Source organism: Heterocephalus glaber, unplaced genomic scaffold (assembly GCF_053883595.1).
Source record: "Heterocephalus glaber isolate CG9 unplaced genomic scaffold, H.glaber_assembly_v1.0 deba00001606, whole genome shotgun sequence".
NCBI classification, from domain to species: domain Eukaryota; kingdom Metazoa; phylum Chordata; class Mammalia; order Rodentia; family Bathyergidae; genus Heterocephalus; species Heterocephalus glaber.
In genome coordinates this window covers 22,325,476-22,350,466 of record NW_028258377.1, presented here as the reverse complement: position 1 = coordinate 22,350,466, position 24,991 = coordinate 22,325,476, and the positions used below count along the sequence as shown (strand labels likewise).

The window sequence follows — 24,991 nt, the reverse complement described above, 5'->3', positions numbered from 1 at the left end:
TAATTTCTCTATCAGATAACCCTTAAGCAAAATAAGATTTGACCCTTCAAAATTGCTTAATGAATTAGAATTACACAGAGTATCTTTGTAAACTTCTGTAGAATTTTTTTCCTTTCTCTTCAGCCTTTGAGCATAAGCTTTGGATCACAGACCCTATATTTGAATGTTGAAAATATGATTGTGTTTTGATTGGTGCATCTTCATGTTAGAAGCCACGTATTCTAAGCAAAACTATGCCAACATTTGACAGATTATTGTGGAAATCTCTGTATGAAAGAGAGAATGAATTAAATTAATTGAAATGCTATTTTAAGGAGTAAAGACTCCAAGATTCCACATAACAAGAACAAAAGTCCTCTTTGGCTGGATGATTTTGGAGGAAATAAAACACATTATGTAAAAATTTAGATAAAACTCTTTTAAATATATTCTAAGTATACCTTGTCACTGCTATATGGATGTTCATAATTTCTTTGTGATATTGGCCAGGGTCTCCAAAGATGATGGTCTAATCATTAATTTCAAAGATATTTTATAGTTCTCTAATCTATTTGTCACAAAGATTATGGGCTTTTAGATCCTGAGAGGGCTTTGGGGGCTTCCAGATGTTTTGAAATGTGTTCTCCCAGCTCCCTCCTTCTACATCCAACTTAGGTAGCTTGGGGTTATCAGTGCATTTCAAATAGCATTTGTAATGCGAGCATTCTTGCACAACCATACAAAGTTAGCATTAAAAGCAAATAAAATTTCATATCTTCTGGCTTCCCCTGCAGGCTAAAGACCATAGGCAAGAGTCCAGTAGAAGATTCTGAACTCCATATAGGGCCAAACACTGTCCTCATGATAAAGGACATCATAAAGGAGATAGATTGAACACCATCTCTTTAGTAGAGAGACTTTGTTTTTGCATGAAAGGACAGCATGTCTTCAGTTACTTGTATGATATAGTATCGTCACTGTTAAATTTTTTCATATACCTTTCTGATGCATATTATTAGATTGCCAAACTTCAGGGTTTGGCTTACAGGTTACACCTTACATAGTGCTCAACATCTGAAAAAGCCTCTTTAACACTATCATTACCTGGCTCCAAGTATGCAAACTCTATGAGTACACAAGCTTGTGTTTTTTGATCACTACAAGTCTGGTCTGGGGAAGGTCGGTCTGACAGAAACCCAATGCAATGTGTGTTATTTTAAATTTTCTAACAGGCACATTAAGAATAGTAAAAAGAAAACTAGTGAAATTGTCTTAATATATTTTATTTAACCCAATATAGCAAATTTATCTTTTCAATATGCAAACAAAAGTAAAAATGCTATTGAAGTATATTATTACATTTTTGTATGCAGTATGTGAAATGAAGTATGTGCTTTACCATTGCAGTGGACTTCACTGCAGAGTAACCACATTTCAGTAGCTGCATGAGACTAATGATTGCTGTATCACACAGCACAGAGTCGGAGCTTGAAATGGCATCTGATACATAACTACCACTCAATTAAATATTTGTCAAATAAATGAATGAATGGTGTTAATTGACTAGTTTTAGAATATTTCAATCAAATAATAATTTTCTGTGGGATAAATTTATTTTATAGCAAGCCTAAATGCCTCATTATAAAATTTCCCATATTAAGCAACAAAGATCTTTTATGTTGACTTAGAATATTCCTTTTTTGAAAAAGGCTGAAGTTTCTGAACTGTTATATGAATAGGAGAATGCAAAATGGCATGAGCATTATGAAATTCATTCATTTGAACTTGCCATTTCATTTTCCTCTGTGTCTGGGATGAAACTCATATGTTCATATTTTTTATGTCTATGAAATCTTTATTTTAATATATTATAAAGAAGTCAATTAATTTTCATTTACTAATCTCCCATTCCTCACATTGTAATATTATCCTCTTTATATCTGAAGGGAAAATTGTTAATATTTCTTTTAAGACTATAAACTTAATTTCCATTAAGGGAACTGGTAGTTTGAATGAAGATAACAACATTTTGCCAGTTTTATTCCTATTGTGTGGCTTTTAATAGGTTTCACCACTTCCATTTGTGGCATTTGTATAAGATATGGAGTCTGAAGTTTGCTTAGTTCTGATTTACATGTTTAATGGTGGAAAAATCCATCCAGAAATATGAACTGAGGCATTGCTAATTTTTCCCCAATAGCAATAATATTTAATTATTTTAAATTACTTATAAGACTTCTAAATAGTATATTTAAATTTCTTAAATTTCCTAAAATTTTAAATAGAAAATTAAAATAATTTGATTGAATCATAAGTGGTCCCAGATTAACTGCCATCAGTAATTTAGAAAGTACATTTCTATTAGAGAAAAGGCTTTGGAATAAAAATCAGTGCATAACATTGTCCTATTTCTGCACAGTTTTGTTCATACCAGATGCGATTATTTATAGAGATGTTTAGAAAGATGCTGAATACAATGTAAGCAATGGTTACCACTGACTGATGTGGTTTTGAATGACTTTTACTTTCTTTTATTTAATTAAACCTTTTAGATTTTTACACAATGATGCAAAAAGAGTATTCAAAAATAATTTTGAAAATATAGATCAAATCACACTGTTGTTGCACACAATCCTGTGTGTAAGATGTAACAAATTTCTGTTTGGGAAAAATATGAATTTTAGGTTTTTAGTTTTATTACTCAATAAAGTATTTAATTTTATTCAATACATAAGCTTTATCTCACATATCTTAATGTTAATGAAAACCTAGTAAATAGCAATATTCAGTACATGTATAGACTTAAGGGATATCATTCAATGAGTGAAATATACTGGTCGGAACTTTTATCATTTATTCATTTGACTTATATTCACAATGCATATACCAAACCATAGAGTGAGAGTTCAGAAAATAGTCAAGTTTTATATAATTCTCTTTGACTAATGAAAGTAAACAATAATAGCTGTTATGCCAAGCATTTTGTTAAGCGTATCATCGGAATAATGTTTATAACAACTCTGTGAGTTACCTATTGTTATTATCTGTCCCTTACCCCGGAAAAATCTAAGGAACATGGAGGATGATAACCTGTGTGGGATCACATGGTGATGAAGTGTTTTTGTCAAGCGTTAAAGCCCGGCAGTTGAACTGTGGGACCCAGTGATTTAATTGATACATTCCATGGAGTACACTGAACACCCCGACCGCGCCTTGTTTTTGTTTTACCTTCTAGCAGCAGGCTTTTATATTTATAATTAATGTCAGATGAAATAACAAAGCAAGCAACATTTCTCTGTGCCTAAAATTGACACTTGTCTCGTTCTGGTGCCATTATTGGGGTGAGTTCTTCGCTTGTCTTTCAAATAACTCATGATCTGGTTGAGACATGTGTCTGACGCAGCTGCAGGCACCTTGACAGGCAGGTCCTGATTGAGGTTCAGAGATGCCCCCCGCTGCACAGCAAGTCTGTGGGAAGGCAGACACGCCCTGCGGGCTTCTACCTTCCAGGTTTCATTTAATGAGTTTGTACTATTCTTAATTATCAAAATAATTTTTTATTCTACCCATTGGTGAATCTTCTTGAAAATATTCTTGGAGTGTTGTTTAGTAATAAAATTGTTAAATTGTGGCTCTTAATAGTATTAAAAACTTATATTCAGGAGATATTAAAGGTTCAAAACTGCACAAATGAGTAAACAGACTTGATTATAAGGACACCTAATTATTCCAAGGTAGGATATAATTAAGTGCTAAAGTTGTGCGATATAAAGACAATAAAGGCTGCAGAGTTTCTAACGAGGAAATCAAAGAACTACACTGCTTTGCTGGGCTCTGATTGCCAACTTGAAAACTCAGAAAATATAACAAAATAAAAACAAAGCAAATTTACCCAAGGTCTATAATTATGTCCTGTCAATTTGTCTTTAAAAACATATAGTCTTCATTAAACAATCCTGTATTTATCATTTCCTTATAATTACATTACCAAGGTACTGTGCTAAGGAAGGTAGCTTAACAAGGAAGGCAGAAATGGTAATTAACATTTGTTGTGCGCCTGTGTGTGTCACAAGCGCTTTCTTTGTGCTGCCATATTTTGTAGGAGGTCTCTTGGTTCAATTTCACAGATGAGAAGCCGCCTCAGGGACCTTGAACAACATTGTGCTTATGAGTGACAGAGCCACAATTCCAAACCATGTCTGAAAATATATATTCCATACATTTCCTAAGCCTTCTATCTGGAAGATCAATGTTCTAGAGTTCACTATTTGTATTCCACAGTATCAGGAGTTGTTGTGGAGGGCAGAGTTGGGAGGGACAATACAGTCATTATTCTGAAAATACTGCTTGCCCATGTGCGGAGGGTGTCTAGAAAAGGCTTATTGAGCATGGCTGTGTATGGGACTCAAGATGCGTTGGGCTCACCTAGCAGCTATCCAGCTTAGCAGAGGAATTTACGCCCTGCCTGAGAAAGGCTGAGTGTGGGGAGACTTCTTCTATTTGCATATGGAGGTACACATTTAGTGTCCAAGAGAGAATGACTTGAGCAAACCTGTAAAGAACAGCTGTATATTTTGAGTGATCATCAGTCTTTTTTGGTCACACTTTCTTTATTGTTTGGTATTATCATTACTCCCTTTCTGGATTTAAGGAATTGGCTTTTGATTTTCTTATTGGTCCAAGTCTACTGGCCGGAAGAGAAGGAATCTAGTGAGTCATAGTTGTCTTTGTGTTGACTTGTTTAAATGACAGGTAGCCTTTTTGGTGAAGGGGAAGGAATTTGCATTTTCCAGAAAAGTCATTTATTCAGAAATGAGTCAAAAATCTCTTGATGAAATTTCAGACATGTGGCGTTGGGGTGGTAATGACAGTTTGATGATGACAATTGATGTGGATGGAAGGAAACTATGTGCCAGGCACTGTGTTAAGCATGTTTGAATGGATTTCTACATTTAATCTTCAAAACATTTCTATAACCTAGATGTATGTGTTTTCCCATTTTTAGGTGATGAATTGTTAGATTGTTTTCTTAGAGCAGCATACTGCTGGGCCAGTGAGACATTCCTCTCATATAATGTACTTCTATATACTATTGAAAATGGTACTAACTAGTAAATATTTGAATTTAAAAGTCAGTAAAATAATGCTCAAGTTGTATGAGTGACCAAATGGTAAATTTAAGATGAAATAAATCATTTTTAAGTATGAAGAGCAAGCATTAAATCTATGTATTGCAAGATAGATGCATTTCAGCTTTTCTCTAATACTGTATTTTCTATGTTTATATTATAAACAGCATCAGCTTTGAAGGATAACAGATATATGATAATAGCATTGTGGTGATTTTGTACCAAAATATCAATGGTGTGCCATAAACAAATTAACTGAAATAATTAATATGCTTATTGTGTATTTTAAATTCCTCTGTTAAAATATTTTAAGGAGTTGAGCTTTGTAGTTTAGCTCACTTAGCTTCTAATTTCAAATTTCCTATATTTTAAAGATGTACAGCTTTTTAAAATTCATGTGCTTATATGCTTGCTTGAATCTTATCTATTTTCTTTTTCATTTGAACAGTAACGTCCAGCTTTTTGCTGCCTGAGCGCCTGGAACTTGCTTTATCACTTGGCTTTGCTGTGAAGCACTCCTAGAAAGCTAGCTGAATTGTACATTGAAGAGCTACCTTTTGGTGAGTGAAATTACAGCTACAATTTTGTGTTTTGTTCTGCCTCAAGTTGTGCTCACATTGTTGACCCGTGCTTTCATATGGGGCACATGATAGAGCTTTTCCAGATATGTAGGATAGCTATTTTTTTCTTATGGACAAAAGTAATTTGTACTGACATTTTTTTTTCACTCTGAAATCTGCTATTATCTTTCTTCCTCCTACCCAGTTGAATGACTTTACAATTCTTGGCCAGACATCTGCCTCTTCTATACTTGGATGGATCCCCTATGGCCATATTCCTATCCCCACCCTAGCTACATAATTTGGCCACTATACTTTTCTTATTTGTTATCTACACATGGAAATAAAATGTGACAGCAGTGATTAGCTGGACCACATAGCATCACACTGTAGACTGTAGAGATTTTTGAATAGCTACAATTTGACTTGCTTGATCCATTGTACTATTGTAATCTATACAGGCCATGTGATAGGAAGCAAAAGGAAGGCATCAGCCTTCTCTTATGTTCATAGTTAAATCCTCTGCAGTTTTTCTGTTCCTAAACTGTCAGTTTCAATACAATCCCATGTCATCTAGCCCATGGATCAAATGTTTTCCTAGGGCTCTTTCTTGGGACTCCTACAGCCATTTTCCTCTAGTCTTTTGTCTTTGACTTATTTATCCATCAATTTCAACTCAATTCAGTTTTTAGCACTGAGGATCAAACCTAGCACCTTCCACTTGTTAGACAAGAGCTTTGCCACTGAGCTACACCCTCAGCCTTCTTTTGCTTTTTAGATCTCGCTTTTTCCTTTTGCAAATCAAATCCATCCAAGAGGGCTCATTTCAGGGTGGAGCAATTAGGAGGTTCTCTGGGGTCTTTTAATGCACTATGCAATTCTAATTCGGAGATGGGATATCTGACAATATCAGTTATTGCATAAATTTCATCATTTGAATATGCATAAAGACTTTATGGCTAAGGATGAGACGGGAGAAATATTAAAGACTTTCAGAGATTTGACAAATAAATGGCAAATGTATCTGGATTGTATTCTTTTTTTCTTTCTTAAATTTTTGTTGCTAACAGAGGTTTTGGGTGAAAATGAGACAGTAAATAAAGAGGAGGTCTTGGGGGTCCTAGAGAGAAAAAATGAATTTAAGGCCAAAGGTGATGGTATGATTCCCTCAAAAGAGAGATGTGCATAAGACAGTACTTCCCTAGCTTGGTTGGAACAGTCAGTTTAGAATGCACACATGGAGTGGATTATATAATGCCTGAACAGGAATCTCTGGAGACTATGCAATAAAGTAGTTGTCCCATACTTAGGTATACAGTCAGAAATAGCAATTCTAGCAGCACTTTCCTGACAAAGAAACTAAAGTCCAGGCAACTTGTTTGAAATTTACCCCTCTTATGGCTAGTTTTCTACTTTTTTCTTTGCTGTTCTCTTTTACTTTTGTGGATTTGTGACCTGAACCAAGAGAACCTTCTATAAGAGTAGTAAAAATTCTGCATGGCTTTTTTTTTTATTATTATACTTTCATTCTAAGAAAAGTATTCAATTTAAGAAACAATGCTTAGCATGCCTTAACTTTCTCTGTTGGGAATGGGGAATTTTGCCATGCCAGCCAAGCTGGCCTTGAACTCACTATTTGCCTGGCTAGCCTCAAACTCACAGTCCTCCTTCCTTAGCCTCCCACATGCTGGGGTTCCCACCAAACCTGACTCTGTTGTAAAGTCTGCAAGTGAGATTCAAGGTGAGTGTACAGCTAGATTTGGTTAGAAGGCCTCTCTGACTTCAAAGCGGCTAAGTAACAGATTAGGCACCATTCTTTCTAAGAAGCATCCGATCCTCCTTTCTGTGGTATACGCTTGTGTCTCTCTTTGCTCTTGTTCTTATGGAAATATAACCAAGCACTCAGGAAATCCATTACACATGTAGAGTTGTCAATTTTGGAAGAAATAGGAAGGCGTATGGTGAAACAGACCTAAGACTCTGGCATATCCTATGCTAACCCATCTGTCCTCTCTCAGCAATAACACACCAGAAAACCGCAGAGTGAGAAACAGTGAGCTTTGTGGGGTAGGACCTGGAAGAATGGAGCCTGCCATGGAAGTAGAGGTCTTTTATGAAGATTCTAGAGGTGTTTTTGACTTTGTTATTATCTAAGAGGCATTCTTTGCTTTTCTGTTTCTTCAGCGTCATCTTTATCATATCTAATTTATTCTTCTGCCTCAATTTTCTGGTGAAAAATGACAAAACTGTTTTGAGGTACGTGATGGTCAGAGAAATAAATAGATGGAGCAGAGTGAGAACGATGATTAGCATGTGGCTTTGGGAAGAGAGAGAAAAGTTTGCGTAGTTTTGGGTACTTCCAAGATAATCGCAGCAAATCCCGGTTTTAGGTTTAGAAGATGAAAGCACGAACACTGCTGTTGTTCCCAGACGTTTTACCATGAACTGCCTGAAACACAAGACCTGCAGATTCATTAATGTTCTCAGAGCTTTCATTATTTATTGCCTTCATTTGCTTAGAGCAGTATTTTTTATCATTTACTGTTACAACCAGAAATGTTTTGAATCCGGACTATATAAGAAGCCAGTCAGTGAGGCGGCTTGGCTTGCAGAAAGCTACTATCATCATATAGGAGAAGTTCTCCATGCTGTCTGGCTTTATATTTTACATTCCATTGAACCTCTTTTCAAGAATTACCCACCTACTTTGAAAGGGACTCTGCAAGGCTTCTGCCCTCTGCCGTTCACTTGAAGTGTCACTTTCAGTCCTAATAGAATAAATGTGAAGCTTTGCCAAGCAATAAGAAGCCTCACAACCCTGCAATCCTGTTTCTCCAGCTTTTCAGCTCCTTCCCAGAACCCCTCTGGCATTTTCTTTTCTGGTAAGGCTTATGCCTGAGTTTTAAATACTATGTCCTCTTTGCTCTTCCAAAGCAGTATTCAAACATCTATAGCTTTGCCAGCCAGGGATCTATGTTAAACAATTCCATGCAACTTCTTTTGCCTCACTGAAAGTGGTATAGAATATGGTCTTTGCTCCATATTTGATTCATATGGACCATTGGATTTAAGTATAGATCCTTATTGCCCTTAGCATGTTTTGCTTGTTTTCAGTCCAACCAGGGTAAAATGTGAGAAATGATTCTATTATCACTAAAACTATGATTTCTTGATGGCATTCACTATTTAAATTACAAAGATAAGAGAGGGAGACAATTAAACATCAATGAAAAAATACTCTGGCACTTTTAAAGATTACTTTGATAAGGACTAAAGAGAACAAAGGTTTTTTCTTTCCAAATTTTGATATTATTAGAAGGAAACCTTACTTTAGAAAAAAGTTTGGGTAAATCAAGAGAACTATGTGTGGCATGTGTTTTAGGCAATGCATCAGTGAGTGAGCTGTGGATCAAATGCCTCCCTGTCCATAGATTGCAAGCTGACTTTCCATCCCATTTAGAAGGTGTATAATAACCATTTGCTGAACACATGAGTGACCATGTCTCTTTTAAGAAATAAGATTAATACCTTTTTTCTAGTGCAAAATCTATTTCTATGTAATACTAACATTACTAGCATAATGTTGGAAATCTTACGCTGAACTCTTTTTTCTTTTCCCTTTTGCCAGCATAAAAACAGCCCTTAATACTCCACCGCTAACCTTTAAGATGAGTGTGTTGTAAGATGTGTTTTTCTACACTATATGCCTGAGTTGCCTCTTAACACTGTGAGCTTTACAACAGGTTTTCTTTAAATATTCCACATTCTCTCACATAAAGTCATGTAATATTGCATATTTCGCAAAATATTTTCTTGGGGATTTAAGGAATGAAATAGAACTTACATAGACAGAACTAAGCTATAATGCTTGCAGTGGTTTAACATAATGATGCCCATCTCTATTTGCCAGCTATCATCGAGATATAGAATTTAGTTTTCAAGCTCCTGCATATATAAATCCATGAGATATTTGTAACATGAACTAAGAAAAGTAGTTATAAAATATTATTGAAAGTTTTAATTAGGTCTTTGGAAAATAGAAGGAAGATATCTTTGAATAGCTTGTCCTACTATTACAAAAGAGTTACCAAAAAAGGCAAAGTAGTCCATGAATGTCTTTCATGTCATTAAAACTGCAAACTGGGATGAACAAATTTAGGTAAAAATCAAGAAATTTTACATGGTATTGAAAACATATACAAGAAAATTACATATGACAAGTCCAATTTGACTGAAATGCTGAAAGATAAAAATTGTGTTAGTTTAGTATGATCAAATATTATTATACATAATGTAATTTATAAATAAGTAAAAAATTCTGCTTAAGTTTTTTGGGTATTTGCTCTTGTATGTTTGTATATGTGTGTGTGTAGGTGTATATACATGCATGCCACACCAAGGTCGACAGAAAATGGGCATGTTAATAAAGACTCAAAGACTTAAAAGTCATTGCCATACAGAGAAAATAAATAAATACAGCTGATTGTTTTTGGTGGGATTCACATTCCATAAAGTCTCCATAAATACCTATGTAATTAATAAATACTGAATCATTGCTTCATGAGGAAATACAGGGTTAAGAAACAAAAAGGCTCATGTGACGACAGTTTTGCCATCCAATCAACAGATGTGTACGTAAGCTTGCTTTATATGTGCCTCTGGGTAAAAGAATCTTATTTAATATATCCTCTTTATCTGTTACTGCACTGGGCCAGCAGCAGTGTAAGCTGTGGCCAAACAAAGCTTATCTGACAAGCATTCTTTCTCTAAAAGACACATCACATTCTTTTACCAAGGAAACCTAGGTACCATTGCAGAACTATGCTCAGGGACAATCTTGAAGAGCAAAATCGCCAATAAAAAAGGTCCAAATATGAAAAACGTGGCAATCAGCAGACAATGAAATAGATATTTATGGCATAAGAACTGAACCAAGAAGCCAGAAGTTCCCTGGCTGGATCTCAATGCGGGCAAACATATTGGAGAACTCACATTTTTTAATGCTCTGAGCTGTAAGTCTTCTTTTTTAATATGTTGATGAATTCACAAATATGGATTCCACAAATGGTAAGGACTCTCTCTCTCTCTGAAATGTTTTCACATAACTTTCAAACTGGATTTATAAAGTTTATCACTGAACTTCATTTAGAATATCTCTATTGCCTACATTAATAAGAAAATGCTACAGCCACTTAAAAAACTTTTGCTAATGCTTGGGCTTAATAGAAATTGTTCATATTAAAAAAGGTCCTATAACTTACTGTATTATCAATATTATCCTTAAATTAAAGGCAATTGTGGGAAGTTGTGGATGTCCTAAAAGCAGGTCTTAAAGTATTTCCCTGATCATGGTACACTGAACACAGTTATACGTGGACCATACTAAAGTTCATACAGATATCCTTTCAGTGGTACTGCTGATATGAGGTTAAAATTGGAAGTAAGCAGTATTGCTTATCTTTCTGTTGTATATCTGATAAGTTGAGTAGAATATACTGGAATTAATGTCTAAAATATTGGTCTTTTATTTGATAATTAAGTGATATGTTTAAAAATCTGTGAAGGATAAGATAACAATATTACCCTGCTGGGCAAATTACCAAAGTTTTTGTTAAACATTGTCCTTGATTTTGGGAAAGGTATGATGTTAGGGATTACCAATCAGTTTATGATAGTGAAAAGTGCTAAGGACCTAGAGGGCTTACAACTTTGGGACCCATTACTTATATATTTAACATTTTATGCGAAGAGATGGATCAGCATAGATGCATCACACAGAAGATAGTGCCATTGCTGTAGAATATTGTGGACAGTCGACATAAAGAGGAAAACATTTTCGGAAAATCACAGACACTGTATTTTTCCATTTTTTGCTTGAATTAGAATTCACCTTCTTCTAGGTGCTGCTGGCATAATACTCATTTTATGTGAGAATTAATTTGAAAAATGAATCTTCTAATTATTCTTTGTGCACTTTTTAAGAGTATAGTGTGTTAAATAAGTGGTTTTAAGAAAGAAGTCTTTCTTGCTTTCTAAAAGGTTCTATTATATTGGAAGATCAAGTAGGTTATTTTTAAAATTAAAATAAGTGATGGGAAATTCAGAGGAGAGAGTTATCATGGTTATCAATGTGGGCATAACTCAAAAGGGGGAGCATCAAAGAGAATGGATGGCTCAGAATGAGGTGCAAATAACAGGGGGCAATTTGATAAGCACACTGAAGAACAATAGTGACCACTTACTAAGGGCCTGTTCTGTGCCCACTGCTGTGTGAGACACACTGCAGTCACTTCAAGACATTCCCCACAGCATTACATAGGAGTTAATAGTGAAGACAGTGAGACTGAGAGATATTATGCAGTCTCCCCAAGGTCACACAGCTAATGAACAACACCAGAAGGGATTCAAAAACCACTCTCCTCTTCCTTCTATTTATTGAGTCCTTATGCCAAAAGCAAAATGTTATTTAAGCTTCAGTTTTGTTTTTATTTTCTGTGAGACAGGGTTAAAATGACTTGCCTAGTTTTGCAAACTAATATTACCATGGCATTGTTTTTATATCACCATTGGTTCAGGCGGGCATGTAAGTGATAAGCAGAACAATCTTACAGTGATATAAAACAGGGAGAACATATTCTCTTTTCAAATTTCTTCTAACGTACCCATTACTTCAAGGAGAATATCTCAGATAGTGTCTATCATCGTGTTCCTTTATCTAAGCTTTTGCTTCCATGGCTTCATTCATTCACGGTCAACTGTGGTCTAAAAAATTAAATGGAAAATTTCAGGATTAAACAGTTGATGAGTTTTAAGTTGCATATTATTCTGAGTAGTATGGTGAAATACCACATGGCCTCACTCTTTCCCACCTGGATCATGAATCCTCTCTGTGTCCTCTGCATCCACAGCGTATATAGGACTCTCCCTTTAGCAACTTAAAAGCATCTCTGGTATCGCATTGACTATCATGGTAGCGCGGTGCTAGTTTTCAAATATTATATAGTGTTATAATTGTTCTATTTTATTAATTATTATTGTTAATTCCCTGTTGTGCCTAATTGTAAATTAATCTTTATCATAGATTGTTGTGTAGAAAATATATATATATAAAACCTGTGATTCAGGCATCCACTAGGGGGGCCTTGGAATGTATTCTTTAGATAAAGTTGGACAGGTGTATTATGACTTTAAACTCTCTTAAATGTGTTAATCTCTTTATTTTTAAAAAATAATAGAGATTAAGACAGAGCATTCAGTAATAATAATATCTATTTAAAATTAGGGTTTAACAATTTTTCATTTACTTATACAGCTACCTCTATTTATAAGAAAAATTACTAATTTTTAAAAAGTCTTTAAGTTTGATAGTTGTCTTTTAAAATAATGTGTTTTAAAATACATTAAGATAAATAACAATAATAAGTAATTATGCCCGTGGTGTGAGTTGTCGACCACTGTAAATCATGCTGAAAATGCAGCCAGAAAATATTGCATTATGTGAAGCTGGTGAAATAAAAATGTAAGTAACTGCCACTCTGAACAAATGGGAGGTTTAGGTAGAGAATGAGAAGAAAATACACCCAGTACAGTAAATCTTCTGGTTTTCACTTTTCACCAGAGAAGGGCATAGATGTGGCTCTGTGGGGCAGGACTGGTCTGCAGATGTTTTAGTTTTCTCTGAACCCTCAACATTCAGGCAAGGGCTCCCCATGGCCACCTCTCTTTATGACTTAAATGCAAGTGAGAAGTCAACCTTGGACTAGCCAATTTTATTCAACCTTATTAATCTTAGCCTGACATGTCAGCGATAGTGTCTGACTTTCTTTTTACTGACTCCCCAGTGCCTAACCAACTTCTTGGGACATGATAGGTGCTCAACAAATATTTTCTGAATGAACGAGTAAATTCTGCCCACTGAAGGACCTTCACTTAGGTGATTTTATATTTTTGTGATTATATATGAGAACTTTGATGGACTTGCCATGGAGAGGAAAAGTAAATTAATTCTAAATTTAATAAATGTATGACTTTAAATGAGGTGAGCAGTGTCATCACTGAAGTGTTTTGGAGACCCAGTGCTGTCAGATGATGTGACTGTAGCACAAATTGAGATATTAAATCAATTCAAGAGGCCCAAAGCACACTTTGTTGTCAATCCTGAGAAGACTATTAGGGCTTCAGGAGAGGAATGTTACTGGCCATTGAGTTTCCCAGAAGGAGAAGTCTCAGCTGTAATCATCAGGACTCTTCATGGATCACCAGAGGTGGAGTGGAGCAGTGTTGTCAATAGGGCATTGGACAGCAGAGAGATGCCACTCTCACTTGAGGGAGTGCTATTCTAATAGGACATGGAGGGGCCAGTTCAGGAGATAAACCCTTCTGTACTAGACTGTGTATGTGTGCATGTGTGCATGTGTCACATAGGATGTCAAAGGAGATTCTTCCAGAAGTTACCCAAGGGTTCTATTCTATTTATATAAATCATATATTGAAGTCATCAACTAGATTTGAAATGTAAAATAAACTATTGATAGGGTAATTCTGCTTTTGGTGTGCTTGGTAGTTCAGGTATAAAAAATACTAGTGATGTTGTTGTTTGTGAAGGAGAAGAGAAAGTTATAGATGTTTTATAATTCAAGACTCTGCATCCTGCTTTCTCAAGTTTCTTGCACAGTGACAAATCCTCACTACTTTGTCAAACAAAACCCCACTGACTGAATGAGAAATATTTCAAAGGTGCATTTGTACAATATCCAGAATTTGGCTTCAGAAGACCCATAAGCTCTGTGTTATAAGATTGCTTTGAAAGGTCATTTTAGTTCTTTTTGTATACAAATCAGATTGAGAATTTTCCCAAGATGCAAGTATATTTTAGACAAAATATTGAAATTCAGGAACAATAGCAGCAAATTCTAGAACTTTACAAGAGCAAGCATGTGTAGATCACACTGTATCATGGGCCAGCTCTGATTTCTACTGCACATACATTGCCCCATTTCTTTCCCACAGTACTCCTCAGGAAACTAGATCATACTTATGTATACTCCTTAAATTTTCTGTTAATAACCCAGTCTTACCTGAATTTTCTTACCTTCTATCTCCTTATTAAGCAGAATGCAGCAACAAAATAACAATTGTTTTGCAGTTTAACTTCAAGGTAGCATTGTATTTACTATAAAGCAAGAATCCAATCTTTTTTGACCCATTATGTCAGTATCAGAACCCAAGCTGGGAGTCCATCTGACAACTTTCTAAAAAGGTGCAGCTTATGCAATTAATATCTTGATCGGATACTGCAGAATTGAAAAAAATACAGATCCATTTTTATTGTTTGAGGTTGTTAGTCATATCACCCGCAAGTTCTTTAACATATGGATCCTGGTAAATAATTTGTTCCACTCAGATTTATTTGTTATCAAGTTTGTTAATTCCAGATCACCAAAACAAACTTCAGATTGCTCTTTTGCATTCTTGAATGCGACCTTAACTAATAAAGAAATCTCCCTGACCTTGGAATGACTTCAAGAGACAATTTAAAGGCAAGACACAGCAGCATTCAAGAAAAATTCAACATAAATTTGAATATGCTCTGGAGAGGGGACAGTTGTCACCATGGTGATTTTATTCTCTCCTAGACGGAACTCAAACTGAAAGGGGAGGAGTTTTCCAGGCAAAGATGCTGAAATAGGGGAGTCAAAAAGCTGGATACAATTTCTTGCTGTTATTAGAAATGTTTGAAGTTTTCATCCCGTATTTGGCATCAGATACCCAAAGTAATTGTTAGGCAGTCTGAAAAATCACATGTAGATGGTTAAAATATTTGTAAATAATTGTGAGCTTATCTTATTATTATTAATATTTTGCTAGAAAGGATTATAATTATACTGGTGCTTACTCTAGACACTATTAATAAGTGTTTACTATTCTCTATCTAATATACAAAATCCTTTGCATAAATTATTTCACTTAATATTTACAAAGCAGGGCCGGGGATTTGGCTCAGTGGTTTCGCCACCTGCTGTGCAAGTGCAAGGACCCGAGTTCGATCCCTGGTACCAAAAAAAAAAAAATTTACAAAGCCTATGATGGAGATATTTTGCTTGCTCCCACTTTAAAGACTGAAAAACTAAGATTGAGTCATTCATGGTATGCATTATCATAAGGCTGCACCATGGGAAAAAACCTGATTAAAACCTCCTATTCTTATGGAACTTGCTTTGCACTTTGCAGAGGTCACAGAGCTAGTAAGTAGCATATATGGGATTCAAACTGAAGCTCAAACTTAAAAACCCTACCATGAATAACTAGAATCATACTATCCAGACATATGTAAATATTCTATGATTTTAGAAGTCCCACTTAAGGCTGACCATTCCTACAGGTCGCTTTTGGAGCGACACGGGTAGGTACACTGGTGACATGTGTCTGGAAAGCCCACATCTGTTGCTACTTTTGTGTCCCTCTCTCAGAATTTCAGGAATGAATGACTAAGAACATAAGTTCTTTCCCATCAGGAGAACCGCTACTAGACGTCTGGCAGTTCCTATCATCCACAACTGAAGAACAGTTCTGTTGCAAAAGGGAAGGGATTTCTCATAAAATGAGAATATAAAGCAGAAATGTACTCAAACCAAACCTGGCTACCATTGTGGTGACAGATGTCACAGCTAGATCTCCCTCAAACAATCCTGGAATGACACTTTGGAATTCCGCACGTGCCAAGAGTCATTTTCACACACCATGTTCTTCCTCTTGCTTTTTGTGTGACCTTCATCGGTTCTTTCTTTCCACTGTACTTCTGATTTTTGACTTTCAAAATAGAAAAAAAAACATTTTTTTCCTTTGAGAGCAGCCATATATTCTAGGGAGATGAGTGGTGAATGTTTATCTACATTTGAGAGGCTTGACCTTTTTCTTCATGGCCCAGAAGTTCCTAGTGTTGTTCATCTCCAAACTAAAAGTCAAAAGAGCCTTCTTTTGTCTGCTTGGTAAATACTCCAGAGAGTGCCTAGCCAATATCTTCATTTCCCTAGAGCAAATGCATGGGAGCCAGCTCCTAAGTGCTGGTGTTTGCATGCACCTGTTTGTTTATTTTTTTAAATGTAATTGAGAAGATGCCTGGAAGCATTAATCTATTTCTCCAGTGCACTCTACGCAGACTAAGCATACAGAAGACAATCATAGCCTTGCATCGTGCATCTATTGCACATATAGTTCCCTGAGTTGGTGTTTTGCAATGACAGAACAATCAGAAAATGCCTGGAATGCAAACTTTAATGAGAAGATAAAACACTAAAAAGTAATTAGGAATAAGAATTTAAAAATAATAAACAGCATTTCTTATCAGGGACTATAAGGTTCATAATAAGTGGCTTTCAGTGCTGGCTTCATTTAAATATTAGGTAGGAAACTTTAAAACACACACACAGTGTATGGACTTACTTTCAATAATTGTGATTTATTTTATCTGGGGTTGTACCTACACATCCATGTTTTACAAAGGCTAACCACATGATGTATACCATTCCCATTTTATCTCAGGCCCCTGTTCCACATTCACATATGATAGTTGGGTATCTCCTGTCTTTCTGAACATGTACAGTGATTCTTTCTTCGTGTTCTTTGTTCTGTCTTGTCCCTTCTATAGCAATGCCCTCTTTCTAGAGTTCTTTGCATGGCTACTCTTTTTGTGCCATTATACTCTCAACTCATAGCTCACTTTGTTGATCCCGTATGTATCAATTCACATATGTACCTATCTGAACACAACTTTCTAGAGTTGTTCAGTGTGCAACAGAGATGTCTGTGAACTGAAGTCCTGTTTTTCCTAATCCTCAATACTCTCTCTGCCTATTCTCAAATCATCTTGTTCTACTTTGTTCTGTCCAAGTTACTAATCAAGACTACTTTTAAATTGTTTTATGCTTTTATTTATTTCACCATTAAAGTATAGAGATGGAAAGGGTAAGGACTACTTCTGGCTTATTCAATATTTGTATTTCTGGTACCTGGAAAGTACCATACCTTGCAATATGTTCCCCGCAAAACAGCTAGTAAAATAAGTGTACTGTGTATGGTATACAAAGCCAAGAATCTGTACTAAAGTGTACTAATATGAGTTAGTTGACGTTCGTCAAAAAACTTCACGGCTGAAATAAGATTCTGAGTAGATGAAAGGAATTTGTTGAAGGGAGAGCAGTATTTCTTATATTTTTTCATTGAGTTTGTTGGTACATTTTAGGTATACAATACAGTTACATTCATCATTGGGATCTTCTACCTTTACATGATGCATCTTGGTTCTTATTTGCTCCCCATTCTCCTGCCCTCCCTTCACCCCCTCCACCCTTCCCTATTTGCAGGTATTTCTTAAAGAGCTGCAGTGAATAACATTCAGGGTAGAACAAGCTTGTTTGCTAGGCTGAGAGGACAAAGTTAGTCCAATCTTGTGAGATAATAAAATCATCTAAAGTGAAAACAGTAATTGGAAATAGATCACAATTGAATCTTATTCAAATGTCTCAAAGTGATTTGAACAGAACTGCAGTGAGAATGCAGATTGTCTTCAACTCTTATAAAAATTGTGAAAGCTATATATTTTTCCAGTTAATACTCCTAGAAAACTGAGAAGTGGCCAGTGGTAATAGTGATGATAGCCACTGCCATTAATTGCGTGTCTTCTTTGTTGGTGGTATCGGACCAAATATTTCCAACCATTACATCATTTTAATCCTCACAGGAAATTTATGAGTGATTCATATCCTCAGGTTACCATCATTAAGATGAAGACTCAAGCAACTGATTGAAGCCCACCATCATGTAAATGGTTCAAATGGGATTTGAATCCAGTACTGTGGACCTGAAATTCATCCAAAACGTTGGACTACCTTACTTGGATCCAGTTTTGCCTGATATGACGCTGATGTTTGTCTACCTTATATACTTATTCGTCTCAGTAAATTAGAATTATAATAGAAAGTACATGCAAGTGCAAGGTCCTGAATTCGATCCCCAGTACAAAAAAAAAGAGTAGAGAATGCCTTTGAACAAAAATTTTTGTAAAGTTTTACAGTGTAGCATTTGGAACATAGAATATGCTTATTCCACAAAGAATGTTATGAACAGTGCTCAGGTCTCCAGGATACAGAAGTTAAAAATTGTCGTTGTAATTCCAAACCTTTCCGTAAGTAAGAATAGGATGGTACATTGTTTCCATATTTTATATATGCAAATATATTAATTATTTAATATATATTAAATGTATTATATGTGGGTCACTTTTAATTATTGTGATAGTGTAGTAGTTTACTTTATTATAAGGAGGCAGTTAGAGGATCCTATAGAGTCCACAGGGTCAGGTAAAAGAGATAAACCAAGCAGGTGAGTAATCAAGCAGCTAAGGCAAGCTTAAAACTATAAAGGGAAACACAAGAAGAAGAAGAAAAGCAACCATAAAAAGGGAAATACAGACCATTCCTCCCAGGAAGTACAACTAAGTTAGTTGTACCGTATTAGTCTCTACTTCAGGGCTGGACTTAGAAATGTAGAGTAATCAGGTTCCTTTAAAACTCAGTTTAAACCAGCTACATAACTGATTTTCTTTAAACTCTAAGCCCAAAACGTCACCCATTTAAAATGAGTCCTGAATATAAGACCAAAACAAAAGCAACACACTGTACTTCCTTCCTCTCTTGAGAGCTTATTTTTCTTACTATTATTCTCAGTACACAGCTCTCCTAAATTCTTCCTTTTGTCCATGAATTTATATTCTTCAACTTCATAAGACAAAAATCTTGGATTTATACGAAGCTAACCATTTCAATATAATATAATTTACCAATAGAGAGACAAAATAGTTTGCTCTGTTTTAAAATCCTTTACAAATATCTATGCAAAATAAGCCCAAAAATTGCCAGTAGATTTTTGATTTTTGTTTAAATTAAATGCTGATGCTTGGTAATGGTTTAATTAGAACAGGGTAGGAAAGATATTTGGGTGATTTTTGAGAAAGATATTTGGGTGATTTTTGAGAAAGATATTTGGGTGATTTTTGTGTGATTCCAAAAGAGATTGGAAGCTCTTTCAAAGAATTTGGATATGCTGTAATTGTTTTATATTACATGTAATTTCATTGCATACTGGATTGCTTTTTCCTTCCATGCACTGTGTTATTCCTCTTAAAGCAAGGTGAGACTAGGAGGAGTCTGGTAGTAGGACACGATCAGAGTGTGTATGTCTAAAGAGATAGAAAAAGTGCTAGTGTATTACCAAGAATCAGGAATAAAAGACAGACAAGAGGGATGAGCACAGAGATTTTAAGACAAAAGTACTGCTTAGTTTAGTTAAGTTTAGTTACCTAGTAGCTCTTATCTCAGGTCATTTTATTTTTCAGAGTCCAAAGACTTAGAAAAAGGGCTGCAGGTTGGGTGGCAGCTGGGTGAAGAGAGAGCATCAGATTGAAGAGCTCCCCAGGGGGAATCTTCTCCGGAGGCCTAGGTGCTCCCAGCTTGGAGGAGGAGCTGCTCTGTCTTCCTTTCTGAAGGATCGACAAGAGATATAAAAGGCAACTCCTGTTGAATTCCAGTCCCAGTACAAAGAAAGTACTAGTTTTGGATAAATAACCTCAATTGATACTGAGTGCACAGGTGGGCCTATTTTCCTTTTCTTTCTTTTTTTAAAATGATTTATTATTGTCAGAAAAGAACGGTAAACTGTTCTAGTATATTTCCTTAAAAAACGAGCTACTGCTGGTTTGTTTTTAAAACAAATAGTTAATTCAAAAGTAACAGAATTCTCCTCTTAAAAAAAAGATGGTAGTTGCTTATTTACTTCATTTCAAGGTTTTTTTTTTTAAATTCAGTCTCCCTAGCAACAGAGACATCTGTCTCTATTCTCTTAGTCATTAAAGCCAAAGAAAGTAGCTGCTTCAAAAATAATAAAGGCAATTTCTATGAATTGGGTAACTGTTAATTGTTGCCAAGAAATCTTAGTGAGATAATGAGGCATACAGCAATTGACAAAGATCTTTTCATTGATGTATGAGCTTCCAGCTAGCCCATGGTGGTTAGCTAATATATACAGTACCATCGATGAGGTATTGTGTGATTTGCTATGTGACACAAATAGAAAAGTGATCTTTACTCTTTCTAATTCCTTTCAGAAGTATGCCTTGCTGTGATTTTTCTGATTGCTTAGTAACTAATCATACCTCGGGATTCCAGGGAATATATTTGCCTATTACATTTCATGAAAGTAGAAAGGTTGGAAGCATTTACAATAGAGATCAATGCAACAAATAGTATAGTAGCTGGCGGTGGTGTTAAAACACAATATACTTCTCATTTGAGTTGTAGATTCTGCAAAGCTGTTTGAGTGAAAATACTTAAAATTGCACTAAATTCTAAAATGCATATTGGCATTTGTGCTAAAACTGTTTGCAGGCCTCTTATAATGAAACCCCAATCACCCTGTACAATAGCTTTGCTAATAAACACAAAACAGTTTTTCAATGCTTTCTGCTTTCCCAGCAGCCAAGGAAGCAAATTATATTAAGTCAGTATTTTTTATTATTGGCCCAATGTTTGGCACATGCCTGGCTGTATGTGAAACTACTGTTAAATGGGTAATAACAGAAGGAGAAACCAAGCATATAGAAACAGCTTTTTGTGATTTTCTTTATAATAAGGGAATATGGCTCTGATAACCAGATGTGGAATAGTTTATTGCAATACTGGCCTCATAAGCTTATTTTAGTTTCTTAAGGAGGTGGGGGGTGATTGCAAATGGGAAGTGTCAAAAATGCTGAATCTAATTTCAAATTTAGAATGTTTATAAAATTTACATATGTATGAATAACTATCAAGGGAACTACAATGGATACTAAATGCATATCAGTTTTAGTTGAGCTTTGAATACGAATTTTACTTTTATTATAGCATGTTATGATATAGTACAGATCAGAAAGAATGAACTGAAGCATGTTTTTAACCTCACAGTGACATTTGTTTTATGTCAAATTGTAGGTATATATAGTTTGGTGCTTTATAAAAGTAATTAAAGCATTGCCAGTTGGAAGTTGGATAAGGTCTTGAAATAAAAATATAGGCACAGTTAAGTAAATCCTTTCAATTTAGGGATATTTTTATAATTTGTGAAGTATTTTCTTTTAAAAATTCACTAAATGCAGATATTTCTAGTAAATGCTTATGAATATAAATGAATAAAAGATATTATCTTTTAAAAATTACAGTTTTCATCTGCATAATTTCACACTGTTAAGGTGACAAACTGTTAATTTCCTTTCAAGATGCTTCTAATATAATGAAAGTAGGAAGAATTTTTCTAGCAACGAAGTAGAAATAGACTCGAATAACTGTGGTGACTTTTTATCGAAAGTTTAAAAAATGCAGTGTAAAGAAAATCTTGGCACTTGATGTGGCATTTATGACACACTCTAAGGATCTCAGAGTTGCAGTACTGGCTTTGTTGATCGAGTTTTACCATATTGTCTATCAGCATGTCATTTAACAGCAGATTCTGGTGGATGACTTGAAATGATTCTTTGTCTCAAAGACAACACATACAGACCTCATCTCTGTACAGGAGAGGCAGGGAAACTGCGAAGTTTGGGCCACATGTGACCTGCCACCTGTGTCTTTACATGATCCATAAGCTAAGGAGTATCTTTTCCCTTTATATCTGGCTGAAAATAACCAAAAGAACAAAAATATTTAGTGCTGTGATAATTACATAAAAATAAAACTTGATTGTAAATGAAGTTTCAATGGAACACAGCAAATCCATTGCTTTACACGTGATTGCTTTAATGCTACATGAGTCAAATGATGTAAAGGAGATAGTATAAGCCACAAAGCTCAAAATACTATTGTAATTAATTAAAAACTAACCCCTGTTGGATCCTTACCTGAAAGTTTTCCAATTCCAACTCTGGATTTATAGAGCTGTAATATTAATGTGAACTAAAAGAAAATGCAAATAATACCTTATAAAAGCTAATAAGAGGTATGTAAATTATAGTGAATAATTAAATTTTAAAAAAATATATTACAGTAAAGGACACATGGCAGTTAATTCACCTCAAAATACTCTCTCTCACTTCAAACATATGTATGCCATCATTCTTGCTACCTTTTCAAGCAGTTCTGGAAGTCTTCTCTTGTGAGTGCCTTTAGTTGTGTTGCCACTTCAGCATACGTTGTCTAGATGTCCCAAACTGATTCAAAATATTTACTTTTCATGGTCTTTGTAAAGTTGAGGAAGAACCAGAAGTTGCCCTGCCATATCCAGTGAATAAGGTGAATGAGGACACATTGTAATATTTTTGTTTGACAGAAATTGCAAACAATGATTTGAATTGATTCAGGACATTTACTAGCCGGGGGCAGGAAGCTTCCAGTGGGAGGAAGACAGGTTGGATGGGTAGACAAAACCAAGTGAATTAATTGCTGTATTTGGTGATAGTTTGGCGTGAAAGATGACTTCTGCAGTTACTGGTTTTAGGAGAGATGTGTCCATTCTCTTCAAAGTACTGTGGAATCTCTCACCTGTAGTTCTTGAGCAGAGATCTAAGCAATTGCTGATTGATACAGAAAATGATGAGAAACATCCTCTGGCATCTCTTTTGTTTTTACTTGTTATCATTTTGTTGAAGTGTAATTGATGTACAATAAGCTGTACTTATGTAAAGCATACTCTTTGGTAAGTTGTGATATATGTTTATTTCTGTGAAGCTGTTATAGCTTATATCTAGATGTCACCCTAAAGCCTCATATGATAAGAAGGAGGGCCTTTGAGGGTGACTGGATAATAAAGGCAATGTAGCTGACTTGCTGTTAGGAGGTGGGGCTTGGTCAGAAGAGACAGGTCACTATGGGTGTGACCCGCAAGGTAATATCTCCCTTCCCAACTCCTCCCCTGACTTTCTGTTTCCTGGCCACCATCTCCGTCTGAAATGCTGTCCTGTCTTGGACCCAACCAAATATGGACTGAAAGGCGTGCCCACAAAACCTTTCCTTTCTGAAATTGTGGTTGTCAGGTATTTTGTCCCAGCGAAGAGAGAAGTGACCAGAACAGAAACCATCAATATACTCAATTCCATCACATCAAAACTTCTTTGTAATACATATTCCTGTGCCCTTCCATGCTTAGGAAGTCACTGTTCTGCTTCCTTTACTGAATGTAAGTTTAGGTTTTCTAGAATTTTATATGAACACGATTTAAAAATCTATACTGTTTTGGGAAATGAGAAGATAGTCACTCATTTTCTTGCATGGATCTATAGTTGGTATCTTTTCATGGCTCTTGACAATTCTAGAGAAAATAAAACAGGAAGGGAGATCACTTTTTATTGTCTAAAATCCATCAGTGATTTTTTCCAACATGTTTTTGCAGTCCACTGAAAGTGAATCACAAAAGTCCTCCAAAATTGATCATGTTCAAATGGTTGATTAAGCACTTTGCTACTTCTTACCTTGAAGAAGACCTGGATGAGTTCACTGCAGGTTGATTTTCTTAATCCTTTGAGTCTGGAGCCAAATGTAATTGATAGGCGGGGAAAGTTCTCACAACCTTCAATTCCTATGATTTAAAGCTAGATAAGTCAGTATATTTCTAAGGGGCAAATGAATTTTTCCATAAAATGAAGTATTTTTGGAATTTGTTAGTGAAGTTATCTTAGATTTGAATTTAAACACTTTCATAAGTTCAACAACCATTTCATAAGCTTCTATTATGTAGTGAGCAATGAGCTTAAGAGCAGAGACACAGAGATGATGAATTCCTACCCTCAAGGGGTTTCCAGTACAATGGGAATACGAGGTTATAAAATGTATATTCTATGCACTAATTCCCTATTTGTTAAGCCTCTGTGAGATAGCACATCCTGAGTTACACCCTGTTGCTGTGGCTGCCTCCTTCCAATCACAGAGCTTACTCCTTAGTTAAAGAGCCTGATTCTACACAGTGAAACACAATATAAATGAGCAGGATTTGTAAAAATGATGAGTAATGCTAATGATGGAAATAAACGGAGTGATGATAGAGTGCTGTAGGGAGGGCATTTTGTAGAAAATAAGCATGACCAGCTGTGATGGTGAGCAAAGGAAGTAGGTGAGGAACATCTACGGAACTGAGCATAAGCTGAGGCACAGATGCAGAACTCAGCCTGGGGTGGGGCTGGTCTGGTCCATGGAGCACCGAGGAAGATGAGCTGTGGGATGTGAGGTGAAGGTGAAGAGGCACACAGGGGAAGAACCTGGAGGGACGATCTGGGTTTCTCATTGTGTTTAATGTACCAAGGAAGCC

General features: G+C 35.6%; 1 protein-coding gene across 11 annotated transcripts in view; it reads left to right on the top strand.

Moving 5' to 3' along the window:
- The window catches only part of Tenm2 (teneurin transmembrane protein 2), a 1,248,268-nt gene that overhangs the window by 147,088 nt on the left and 1,076,189 nt on the right, over nucleotides 1-24,991 (top strand). For all 11 annotated transcript variants that reach the window (XM_087194517.1, XM_087194513.1, XM_087194515.1 and 8 more), the window contains exon 2: nucleotides 5,557-5,668. The gene's annotated coding sequence lies outside the window, so the exon portion shown is untranslated. The remainder of the gene's footprint in view (nucleotides 1-5,556; nucleotides 5,669-24,991) is intronic.